The sequence below is a fragment of the Canis lupus genome, chromosome 19 (genome assembly GCF_003254725.2).
Source record: "Canis lupus dingo isolate Sandy chromosome 19, ASM325472v2, whole genome shotgun sequence".
Lineage (NCBI taxonomy): Eukaryota > Metazoa > Chordata > Mammalia > Carnivora > Canidae > Canis > Canis lupus.
Window position 1 is genome coordinate 47480290 of NC_064261.1, and position 13713 is coordinate 47494002.

The window sequence follows — 13713 nt, forward strand, 5'->3', positions numbered from 1 at the left end:
TGGCTTCCCACAGATTCAAGGAGCTTGTACTTATTGACTGCATACTGTTTTCCAGGCCCTGACTACATGCCTTACCTATTTTGTTTCATTAAATTCTCAAAGGTTCTTGTGAGGTGAGCGTTATGTTTGTAACCATTTTGCAGGAACTGAATGCTCTAGAAAGATGACAAGCTTGCCTGCACACGTGGCCAGTGAATGGCAGAGTCACTCCGAGGCCTGCTCTCTAGGCCGCTGCTGCTGCAGTTGTGCAACTCTTCTGAGTCCATAGTGGTCTCCATCTCTCCTCGTTCTCTGGGCCCTTCTCCCACGTCCCGGCTCCCGCTCGACTCTCAGTGTCACAGACGATGCTAACACAGTTCCCTGTCTTGGGCTTTGGACACGTGGTTCCATTCTTACCTTCTCTGCCTGACACACTCTTTGTTTTCAGCTCCAGCGCTGGAATGGTCACCAACAGTCACTATCACTATTGGATCTAGCAGAAGCGTGGCCAAATTCCTAGGACATTGTGTGCGTGCGTGTGTGTGTTTTAAAATGTTTATTTTTAGCTTCTTTCTCTCTTTAAAACACATTGAGATATAATTCACATACCTTATAATTGACCCATTTTGAGCCTACAAGTCAATGGTTTTTAGGATAGTCATGGATACATGCAACCATCACCGGAGTCAATTTATTTATTTATTTTTTGAAGATTTTATTTATTTATTTATTTATTTATTTATTTATTTATTTATTTATTTATTTATTTATTTGACAGGGGGGGAGAGAGAGAGAGAGCATGAGCAGGGAGGAGAGGCAGAGGCAGAAGGAGAAACCGACTCCTCCGCTGAGCAGGGAGCCTGATGCAGGGCTCGATCCCAGGATCCCGGGATCATGACCTGAGCCGAAGGTAGATGCTTAACCCACTGAGCCACCCAGGTGCCCCCAGAGTCCATTTTAGAATATTTTTGGCTCCACAAAGAGAAGCATTATACCCTTTAGGTCTCTCCCTCTCCCCTCTCCCTCGGTGCTAATCAGCCACTAATCTTTCTGTTTTTAGGGATTTGCCCACTGCAGTCATTTTATATAAATGGAATCCCATAATGCATGGTCTTGTGTAACTGGCTTCTTTCACTTAACATAATGTCTCAAAGTTCATACATGTCGTAGCATGCACCAGTACTTCATTCCTTACTATGGCCAGATAGTACTCCATTATGTGGATATACCACCTTTTATTTTTCTACTTGGGTTGTTTCCACGGTTTGGTGATTGTGAATGGTGCTGCTATGAACTTTCATGTACTAACATCTGTTTGAATATCTTCTTTCAATTCCTTGGGGTATATGCCCAGGAGTGAAATTTTTAGGTCTTAAGTCTATATTACGCTTTTTGCGGAACCTCTACACTGTGTTCCACAGCAGCTGTGGAATTTTATATTCCCCTGAGCAATGTGTAATGGTTCCAATTTCTCCACATCCCTGTAGAAATAATACTTGTTATTTTCTGTTGTTTTTCTTGCTGTTGTTCGTTCTTTCTTTCTTCTCTTTTTTCTCTTTCTTTCTCTTTTTTCTTTCTTTCTCTTTTTTCTTTCTCTTCTTTCTTTTTTCTTTCTTTCTCTCCTTCCTTCCTTCCTTCCTTCCTTCCTTCCTTCCTTCCTTCCTTCCTTCCTTCCTTCCTTCCTTCCTTCCTTCCTTGTTGTTGTAGTTATTCTAGTGGGTATTAAGTGGCCCCACTGATTTTTAAGATCTTTTAAAGACTTTTCAAGAAAGCTTTATTCTTTTCTTTTTTGCACCCTCAAGACTGGTTTATAACTCCCTTAAATTATTTGTCATTATATCCTATAATCTACCCTCCTCTCTCTTTCTCTGCCTCCTTACCCCCTTCTTAAAACCAGAAGGGACAGTCCTATTCCTTTTGTAACTCCAGGGTTCAGAACATGCTTGTGAATGACTTAATAAAGGAATGGAGGGAGTTGTGAGGACAAAGAGTGCTGGGAACTAGCATTTCCTTATGATCCCTCCGTTGTGCCAACACTGTGTAGCACCAACATGTCTTATTTACTTTTTATAAGAATAGTAACAACATGTTATTTCACAGAAGAAGAAACAGAGACAATCTCTTGCCACCCAACCACTGAGCATGGAGCTTGACTTCAGACCCCAGCCTCTCTGAATCCAAGGCATGACAACATGTCACAACAGATAAACACGTAATGAGGCCCATTACTACTTTTGTTACTACTACTAGGACTACCTCCACTTTTTGGATGCTTCCTGGTACCATACACCATGACAGGTAAATTTTGGACACCATCTAATCTAATCACTTTACGAATCTAATGAGTCAGATGTTATTATTATTTCGGATAATGGAACAGTCACAGAGAAGCTAAGTAACTGCCCAAGAATAATCAGCTAGTAAGCCTTGAGCTCAGAACCAGGTCTGCTTAATTGCAAAGTATAGATCCTTCTATTAATAGAGGAGAAATGCATTAGAGATCTGAAAGTTTCACCTGGTTACCTGACAGTTGTGAGGTTAGTCAGGAAATCAGGCGACCAGACTGTGCAACAATTTTTTCCAAGTACTTTTGTTTTCTTAATTGCTTCCAGTCATGATTTTGGTGGTCTAGATATTTTGCTATGTGTTATGAAAAAAGTACTCTGTGACCCTAAAAGAATGTTCTGCTCACTGGCTTATCGTGTTTTAAAGCATCTTATCTATAATATATGTAAAATATACTACATCTGATCAAATTATTTCTTAGATAGTAGTAGTGAATTAACTACTCTTGCTTTTAACAATGTGAGCAGGGATCCCTGGGTGGCGCAGCGGTTTGGCGCCTGCCTTTGGCCCAGGGCGCGATCCTGGAGACCCGGGATCGAATCCCACATCGGGCTCCCGGTGCATGGAGCCTGCTTCTCCCTCTGCCTGTGTCTCTGCCTCTCTCTCTCTGTGACTATCATGAATAAATAAATAAAATCTTTAAAAAAAAAAAAAAAATAACAATGTGAGCATTCATTCGATATTCATGCCACGTAGTCATTTTTCCTTTTACTGTGTAAACTCCACCTTAGAGCTCTATGAAATACCGGGAAGAGTATGGTAAACATGGACTCCTGTTTGCCATAAACAAGAAACATAATAACTAGATGATTTTTAAAATATAGCCTGATTTTATACTAATTTATATACTCTGATTTAAGAAGATCTATCCAGGATTCATACGAGGCTATTAAATATTGGGAAACCTCTGCATGGCCATATTTTGGGGCCAGGTGTAAGCGAAAAAGAAGAGACATCAGATGACTTTAAATAATTTTAATCAGAGCATATTCTCATTCCTGGTATCCTGTTTTGATGTTTCATTCATTCTTCTTGTGTCATGCTCTTCATGCCTTTTTCAAGGATTTTTTTTTTTTTTTTTGATAGAGGCCTGTGTTGCCATTTGGCATATGTCTCCCTTGGTAGTGACATCTTGAAAATTAAAAAAAAATAATACCTCCCTCACATGCATCCATTCAGGTTGGCTGCCTGTAACTGTACCATGCTTCAGAATGTGTCACCTTATTAAATTCTGCAAATTGTTCTGAACATTGTCTCTATAAATGTTTTGGAAGGGCTTTACTGTCAGGTCAGCTTTCTAAGGGCTAGAAATATGTCAAACCTGGCAGCCTTACCTTTATTTAAGAGCCAAAATACAAATAAGTAGATTACAAAGCAATCAATCAATACAGCATTGCAGGATGTTATGGTTGGCATTGACCTCGGAGTTCGGCACCCTCATTTTACAGATGAATAAGCTCATCCATAAGCTCTGCAGGAGATGGGGTTTTGCCGTGACTCGGTGACAGCTAGCAAGGTAACCCTGGATGTGCCGCTGTGCCTCAGTTTCCTCATGTGAAGGAGAGGGACTTTCCTTTTAATCCCTCAGGCATTTTCCCCACTTTCCAGTTTCTGGAACATGACAGCATATATTGTATTGATACATTTCTAGTCCTTAGAAGGTCTCTGCCCACCCGCAGAATAACTCTTCCAGTCTTTTATGGGGTCTCCTTAGGCATCTTTAAAAGTTGAATACACTGTCAATTTATAGTTATTGGGAAAAATCATAACTTTTATTCACTGTTGAAAGAATATAACGAACTAAGATCTTTCCCCTATACTGAGCATTTCTTCACTTTTCCCCCCTCCCTGGTTTGTTGTTTTAGGGTTGCCGGGGGATATTAGGTTACTGACCTTTGTTTTTCTTTGGACAAGAAGCTTTCACTAAAGTATTTTTTGGGGGGTCATGTAAGACACAATGACTCTCACATGCAAGTAATTAAATGGATGTAAGGCAAGAAAAAAGTGGCACACATTTGAATTGATTAATTTCCTTTCTGAAAACGTACGGAGCCTAATCGGAACGCTGTGCGCAAGTGTGCATGGGCTTTCTGAGAATATTTCCTCTCTGCTGCTACACTGAAGTCTCTGGGTGAGTTTCGTCCCCCTGCAAGGCTTGGGCAGGCAAGTTTGGCAAACAATCTAATCTGATATGATGCACGCTTTTCTACTCAACTGTAAAAATCTATTTCATTCAGATATCACCTGCTATTCTTATGGCAAGTCTTTGGAATAGAGATCCTAAATGTGTCAAAAATATGTAATGCATTTGTGATCGAAATAAATAGAGACGAGGGTGACTTCAACTTGCTTTCACATGTGCTGGCCAGCACTTGCAGAATTCAAAGTAGGTTATGTTAGCCTTCCCACTTCCAATGCCTCTGTGGACGTGGTGTTTATATATCCTAGATTTTCCAGGGCAACCCTGGGTTGTAAATATTCTGTCCATAAGTACAATCATACTTGTCAAGCTATGTGTCATGAGCTCTGGTTTGGAAAATATGGATGCCGTATGTCCATCAGAGCCTGTTTTTCTGGCCTGATGCCTTGGCTGTTGCTTCACCATGCCCTACCCCTAGCCCACTTCCCATTCTCACCAAAGGTTTATTTCTGGTTTAGTCCGCTTGCTCTCCCTGCCTAGTGTCTAGAGGACAATGTGAACAGTAAACTAATGTGTGCTAATGGGCAAGCAGGAGAAAATCAGGGTCAGGAGGATCCACACATCCAGAATGTCCCGCCTCCTCCTGGGTAGCCTAAGTGGAACTTTGGAAATAGTGCCTTGACTCCATTTGTCTCTACGACAAAATCATCCTATGGGTGGTTGGCCAGGACAGGTTTCTTAAAGGATACAAAAGCCCCCATGTTTCACTGCAAAGATGACTTCCCCCATCAGTATAGTTGGCTGGCTTTGCATACGTGTCCCAGATATGATTAAATCTCTAACAGTAGGAGAGGAATAAAAGGCCAGTGTGACAACTTTACTTCTCTGCCCACGATAATTTCTTCTGGTATGTGTACACTGCTCAAATGCTCTTTTTACCAAGTTGGAGAGCAAAATCATTTTATGACAATATTTGCCGAGACAGCAAGATAAATCTATGCCTCTCCATTGTTAAATCCCTGCCCCCCACTGAACCTTGACTTCAAAAAAATTATTCTTTAATGAGGAAGCTCAGTTTAACATTTGTAGAAAGATATTTAGGATTATTTGAAATATTTTGTAGATTTCAATTCATTGCCTGCCATCTTCCTTTTAGCCTAACCTTGTTATTTCTGTTTATTTTATGTGATTTTATTATGCAAACTTAGAGATATTTCTACTAACTGTCCAACCAGCTTGCTTTTAAAATCTCTGCGTAACCACTTTTATCTGTATCACTTTTTTTTTTCTTGTCTGGGTTTAGTACTTAACTGTGATAAATCTCAACTGAATCTCTTTTAACTCTTTAAAAAATAACTTCTCATTCCTCTGTGTTAGGCAGTTTACCTTTTAGAAATTCAATCAGCATTCCTTTTGGCAGTTTGCATTCTCTTAAAAAGCAGCATTAGTACCTTGACTGGGAGCATTTGCTGAACCAGATGCTTTCAATATCATCTATTATTTTTAATCATACATGGTTAAGTCTCAAGAACAATCTCTTGAGATTGTTGACTACTCAGGAAACCAGGATAGCAAGCAAACACATGGTATCTTTAGAAGCAGGAAACAAATTTAGCTTCCTTATTATCCTAATCAATATCTGAGTGATTAAGCTGCCTTATTATCAAATTCAAGCTTTCCTTACAGTCTAGTATCAGTTTGTTTTTCCTGATCCTTTCGGTCCACATTCAGCTAATTCCATGCTGACACTGTAGAGTCACCTGGCCTCTTGTTAACTGTAATCTTTTAATAATTGTATTTGACTGAGGGATCAGTATGTACCTGACATATTAACCTCTGAAACTGTAACAATAAATCCAAGGGATTGGTATTATTCCCATTTTACAGATGGGAGCATAAATTTTGAATGGGTAAATCATATTTTTCTGGCTCACAAACAGTAAGAATCAGGCTTCAATTCAAACCAAAGTCTGACTTAAAAACTTCCACTTCTAACCACTGTGCTACAGCACTTCCTGTTAATGAAGGATAAAGGTGTCTGTTATGTAAATCAGCATAGTCATTGACAGTGGACTTCCTTCTTTTATTCTGCAATATGCATCTAGGAAAGCATTTATTAGTCTTGTCTGGTTTTCCTTTTTATTTGAAAAACGCCCCAAAATGGATCATATATTCATAAAATCATATAAAAGAAGGAGCGAAAGACTTCCTCATCCCTCTAAAATCTTACAATCCTTAGTATGTGTACTTTCAAAGTTCTCCTAGCATATTGAGACGTGATTCTATAGACATTTCCTTATTTTTTTAAAAGATTTTATTTATTTATTCATGAGAGACACAGAGAGAGAGAGAGAGAGAGAGAGAGAGAGAAAGAGCAGGCTCCATAAAGGGAGCCCGATGTGGGACTTGATCCTGGGACTCTAGGACTATGCTCTGGGCCAAAGGCAGATGCTGAGCCATCCAGGGATCCCCTCCTTATTGTTTTTTTTTTTTTTTTAATTTATTTATTCAGATAGAGAGAGAGCGAGGCAGAGACACAGGCAGAGGGAGAAGCAGACTCCATGCAGGGAGCCCGATGTGGGACTCGATCCCGGGACTCCAGGATCACACCCCGGGTGGCAGGTGACACTAAACCGCTACACCACTGGGGCTGCTCTCCTTATTGGTTTTTAAAGTCTTAAGGTTTATCACCAAAATTACTACATCTTATCTTTTTTTTTTTTTTAAAGATTGTATTTATTTACTAATGAGAGACAGAGAGACAGAGACACAGGCAGAGGGAGAAGCAGGCTTCTCACAGGGAGCCTGACGTGGGAATCGATCCCTGAACTGCAGGATGACTCCTTGAGCTGAAGGCAGATGTTCAACCGCTGAGCCACCCAGACATCCCAATCTTATAATTTCTTGCATGCATAGGGAACATTTAAAACTTTACTTCTTACTTAATTGGACAAAGACGAGTGTGTACACACACATTATACTCGTGTATAATTTTTTTTTCCTAAGGATTTTGAGAAGGTCTAAGCTGTGGGTGGGTGAGGCAAATGGTTTTAAAATATTGATTTTCCTTTTTTCCTCCTGATATTTGTCCATTGTTAGACTGTTGGAAGAGAAGTTTAGTCAAACACTTAATATTTCACAGTATTTTTTCTCTAAGTGGATGGTTGGATATTCTTACAAATCTTTTCCTCTTTTAGATCAGAAACTTCTTTTTACAAATAGACATTTAACATAGACTTTTTCAGGCTTCCATCCTCTCTACTAAAAAATGGGGGGTATTTTCATATGGAACAGTGAGGGAGGCAGGATGGAAAGGCTGGAGGAGAGACAGCCATCACAGCAGAAATTACAGGAGCACGTCTTTGGCCCCTTTGAGTCAATCAGAGTTGGTCTTAGATAAACGTGCATAGAAGGCAGAGCTTGCCTCCAGCTTTTTGTTCGGAGGGCATTCTCCTTTCCTCCTGTGGGCTCCAACTGATGGCTATAAATCTCTTATATTTCTGCTTATATGCAAGGGCCTTCATTTTCATATCTGTTTTTTATTTTTGTATGACGATTTTTAAATTTTATTCATGAGAGATGCAGGCAGAGGGAGAAGCAGGCTCCCTGTGGGAAGCTTGATGCGGGACTCGATCCCAGGACCCCAGATCGCGACCTGAGTCAAAGGCAGATGCTCAACCACTGAGCCACCCAGGAGCTCTTCATATATGCTTTTATCTGCTGGATGGTAAACCATGCAAGCCAGGGACCTTCTCTTCCCATCCCAATGCCTATTTAACGTTGAATACATGGGTATAAGACCAATGCACGTGTGGGTGATTGAATAATGACAATGATTGCTGTTTGGGGCCCTAGCAAACAGGAATTTGCAGTAAAATATCAACATTAGTGCAAGAGGCAGAGCGTGCTACTGAACATAACACAGGTATGGAGTCCTTTGTCTCGGAATCCCTCCACTTAGTACAACTGTGATCTTTTCTGAGTTCTGAGGTTTTGGCCTTAGCTGTCCCATCTGTAACATGGACATAATAACACTCATGGCCTCTGTTGTTGTCAAGATTCAGTGATAAAGGGGCACTTGCATGGCTTTGTTGGTTGGGCGTCTGCCTTTGGCTCAGGTCATGACCTCAGGGTCCTGGGATGGAGCCCTGCATCAGGCTCCTACTTCTCCCTGTCCCTCTGCCCCTCCTCCCTGCTTGTGCTCTCTCTCTCTCTCTCTCAAATAAATAAATAAAATCTTAAAAAAAAAAGATTCAATGATAAAATGACACAACATACTTGGCCCTGGTCTTCAGAATATGTAGACTTTATTTATTTCAATTAAAAAAATATTTCCTTGTGGCAAAGTACACATCAATATACCACCTTAACTATTCTTAAGTATACATCTCAGTAGGGTTGAGTGTATTCCTGTTGTTGTGCAACCAATCTATAGAGCGGTTTTCTTCTTGCAAAACTGAAACTCTGTACCCATTAAACTATAACTTCCTATTCTCTCCTACCCCCAGCCCTGGGAACCACTGCTTTCCTTTCTGTCTCTATGAATTTGATTACTCAAGGCACGTCACAAAGGAGAATCTGAGAGTTTTTGTCTTTTGGTAACTGGCCTATTTCCCTCAGCATAATATCTTCAAGATTCATTCATGTGGTAGCATGTATCAGAATTTCATTACTTTTTAAAGGCTGAATAATATTCCATTGTGTTGTATAGGCCACATTTTGTTTATCATTCATTCATTCGTTGATCCTTGGGTTGCTCCCACCCTTTGACTGTGATGAATAATGCTGCTGTGTCATGGATGTCCAAATATGTCTTTGAGACCTGACTTCTAGTCCTTTTGGGTGTATACCCAGAAGTAAAATTGCTGGACTATATGGTAATTCTATTTTTAATGTTTTGAGGAACTGATAGTGTTTTCTGTAGTGGCCGCACCATTTAACGTTCCCACCAACAGGGCATGAGGCTCCAATTTCTCCACATCCTTGCCAACACTGGTTGTTTTCTGTTTTTGATGGTATCTATCCTTATGGGTGTGAGCTAGTATCTCACCAACTTTTAAACCTTCAGACAAACTCCCATGTTTTACCTGCTAACTACTAGAAATAAAATGTCTATTATAAAACACATTAGGAATAACATGCAGGCAAAATTAAGGAGTACTGACCACAGAGCAAGATGTCCATATGCTTACTAGTCGGTCAGCCTTAAATAATCTGGATGTGAATCCATACTCGTTCTTACAACAGATTTTCTGTTTACTGAGCCCCTGTTTAGGGAAAAAAGCACGGTGAAATGAAATTTGACCTGACTTCTTATAAAGAGGATAGAGAAAGCGTCTTCCTTTCCTTGGATAGTACTATTTTGATTCATCCTGTTTTGCTTGTTGAAAAGGGCTTGTTATTCTCACTAAGGGACTAAAGAGCTCTTAGACCTTGCTCTTATGTGTAGACCAATGAGGCAAAAACATGTGAAAGATTTACAACTTCACTTCTAGTTTTATGTGCTGGAGGTAAGGTATATATAGACCCTACCTTATGGAAGGAGTCTATTTTCTGCTACTGAATCAGGCCTGGGGCTTGTTGGTCGTTGCAGTGAGAGCGCTGGTGAGTAAATGTGGTCGCATTTTCGTGCACTGTAATGTGATTTTTAAACTTGTTCAAACAATCAATTCACTGTTGTCATCACATCTCTTCCGATTTTCAAGTGCAAACTTGACACCATTGTTCTTATTAACAATTACAAAAAAGTTTTGCCCTTTAAGTTTCTATTATAAGAGACGTATTCTTGAAGTTACGGTTACATTAAAATTCTTACTACAAATGAAGCCAGCTAAAAATGTTTACCAACTTGAATTGAGCTCATCATGTTTTGTTTGCTGAATAGTGTTTTGTGATTTTACCAACATAAGAATGAGTCTCCAAACTATTTTTAAAAGTGGAGCTTTTACTCTAAAGAAGTGCTTGCCTCATTTTCTTCATGCTACTCCAAACAAGATGTTGTTTATTACTTTGAAACACTATATGTAAACCCCAGGAATATGTTAAATATGATTGAAGTCTTGGCTGTCTTTAACAAATTGAAGTTTCCAGAAATTTAGCTGTGTTTAAAAACCAAAGCCATGTTTTCAGGAAAGATTTCTATTTCCAAATATGTGGTTGCCCAAACCTTTTATATTTTCATGTCAAATTCAGCTGCCAAATAACACACACTGTACCTTAGCTATAATAGAAAAACACACATAGGCTTCGGATTTTAAAAAGCACTGCAAGAACTATGATCATATTTCTTGAACTTATGCTATTCCTATGCATGTAAGTGTGTTTTCGAGTAAGCTCTGTAAGGCGCCGGTCACTTATACTGGGACAAATTGACATGCACAGCACAAGATTGGCACCGTGTAACAGCTGATCTGGGAAAATACAGGAATTCCTAGCCAGACCAAAATATGAGGTCAAGGAAGTCGCTTTTATAATAATAGTGGTTATCTGTTTAATGTGTGATCTGGCAGTGATATGATGTTGACCATAGGCAATTATGCATATTTCTAAACTGGTTGTGTGCAAGCCCGGAGTAAGAGAAATCCCCCAGTTTGTGATAAAAGGATATTTATTGCCCTTTTATTTCCTTCATATGCTTTACTTAATCATTTATAGAAGACAAATTAATAGTGAGTACCAATTTCATTTTGTGTTTTATTCTGTAGTCATTCCTACACATTTGGGATACGTATTAATATGTCTCTTAATAGTTTTGGCACAAGTTCAGTGTCAACGAATGAATGATGTACACATTTTATAGTCTTCTTAAGGGATAATAATGTGGTTCAGTGACAGTGTGTCTTGATTTCTTTGGGGGCAGGGTACTCAGATATGAGTCATAGGGGATAGAGGCCTATTAGGTTTTTTTTTTTTTTTTTTTTTCTCAGCTAGGGCAACGAGGCACAATTTTTTGTTTCATTATTGCGCATTTATTTTTTGAATGGTATTATCAGGATTGTGTATAGATTAATGCCTGAGAAACTGGTTGATCACATGGGACTCTATTTTCCTTTATCCCTTCAATATGACTGAAAAGTTATAGTCTATATTTTCATATCAGTGACAATGTGATGACACAGCAAAGGAGTTATATTGGCTTGTTGCACACATCAAATGTAATCTCCTTTTCTTTGTGGAAAAATATGTTTATTTTGAACAAGAAGAAAGATATTTGAGTGTTTCAAGTATCAGGAAGCCTGTGTTGGAGAGGATAGTGATTGGCTGTTGTTTATCTACTCCATGGGTAGAACAAGGAGGAATGGGATTGAATTTTAGTAAAACAGGTTTAAATTAGCCACGCAGAAGCACTTACAGAAGACACGGCGATGGGTTGCAATTGTTGCCTTCTTTATTCCCAGGGACTCCGTCTGCTGTACTCACCAGGGCTCAGCATGGTGTCTGGCACAGCGAAGGTGCTCAACTGATATTAAATGAATAAAGAGAAAGAACAGATTAGGGACATGCTTATAAAAAGCATAGCATTTGTTCTCAATGTAAGGTATTAATTTTAGGGTTTAACGGTGCCATTGTTTTGGGAACATCTACAAGGAAATCAGAATTGTAAATATTGAAAAAAAATCTTTCGAATTGTAAATGTAACAGTATGCCGTATTTACCTACATAGTTAACAATTTTCTGCAGACATTTTTCCTTTAAAGCAGCACATACAAATGATGTGGTGCTACTGTCCTGGGAACAGTGGGCTGAGAGGCTTCCGGCCCCAGCAGAGTTCAGAAGAAGAAGTGGGGAGCCTGGGCTGTTAGCCACAGGGTTGCCTTCAAGAAGCCTCCGAAGACTGGGTAGGAGCTGTCAAGAGGTGTATGTTGTGTCCATTTATTTCTGAAGGTTTTTCCACTGAGCACTTTTGGGTTTTTTTGTGTGGGTGAGAGGGAATGTGGTGAGTTATATACCATCCCTTCTGTGAAGCTGAACCTCAAAAAGATTTTATTTGGAAGATGTAAAAACAAAACAAAAAGAGCTTCCAACAAGGAGCCAAGGGTAGCCACCAGACATTGAGGAGCTCTCCGTGCTCAGAGAAGGCACATCCCATCCGCGTGTGGGCTGCTCGCCAGGGGACAGGCCAGTGCCAGAACATGACCAGAGAAGCCCAGACAGTATTGCACAGGGACCAGTCCCCGGGTTTGGGTGTTTGTGGTTCGGTCCCTGAAGACTCCTGTGCCCGGTGTCTGGCGGGGATGATGATCTGGGGCTGTTGTGGGCAGGCCTATGTAGTTCCTTAAGAACTCAAGGCACTCCAGAGTCTCCCAAGTCTCACAGGCCTAGGAAAATATTCCAGGTCTCATCACACTTATGCCGGTCACAGATGAGAAGTACAAAGTTCAGGTCGATAACTATGCAAAACGCAACATTATGGCAGCTTCATTCATTGTCAACAAGAGTATCATAAAAATGTCAAGGCGTTTGAAAACGGTTTTAAGTTAAACCTTTTCACTCTGCAAGCATTCCCCTATATGCTTGAGGATCACCTGGAAATCACAGTTGGTCATAAGTTAGGCATTTTCCTAGAAGCTTAATATTTCAGAAACAAAATTGTAAGAATCCTCTCCAAAATTTTACAGTAAAATGATTGTACTTAATGTGGGACATGGGCCCATTTTAATCTCTTTGATGTCATTGGCCTTCAGAAGTAAGTGCATAGGGTCTGAAAAAAAAAAAAAAGTGCATAGGGTCTGCAGAGCATTTAAAGGGCCTAAAATCTGGGATTAGGTGGGAAAAAGTAAACAGATATGTTAGATATATATATCTAATATATTATAATATATAAATATATCTATATATTAGATATATTTTATTATTTATTTATTTATTTGAGGTGAGGCATATTTTAAAAGAGAGAGAGAACATTATATTACGTTACCTAGCAATATTTCCTTATAAAGCATCCAATGAGTCCTTTCTTTTCTTTTTTCACTGAGGTATAGTTGGCATGCAGTATTATATTAGCTTCGTGTATACAACACAATGATTCGACATTTGTATATATTATGAACTGATCACCCCAATAAGTGTAGTCACCATCTGTCACCGTACAAGTTAATTCAATATTGTTGACTGCATTTCCCATGCTGTACGTTACATCCCCATCACTTAACTTATTTTATAACCCGAAGTGGGTACCTCTTGACGCCCCCCACCATTACCCATTCTCCCCATCCACTTGCCCTCAGGCAACCGCCACTCTGTTCTCT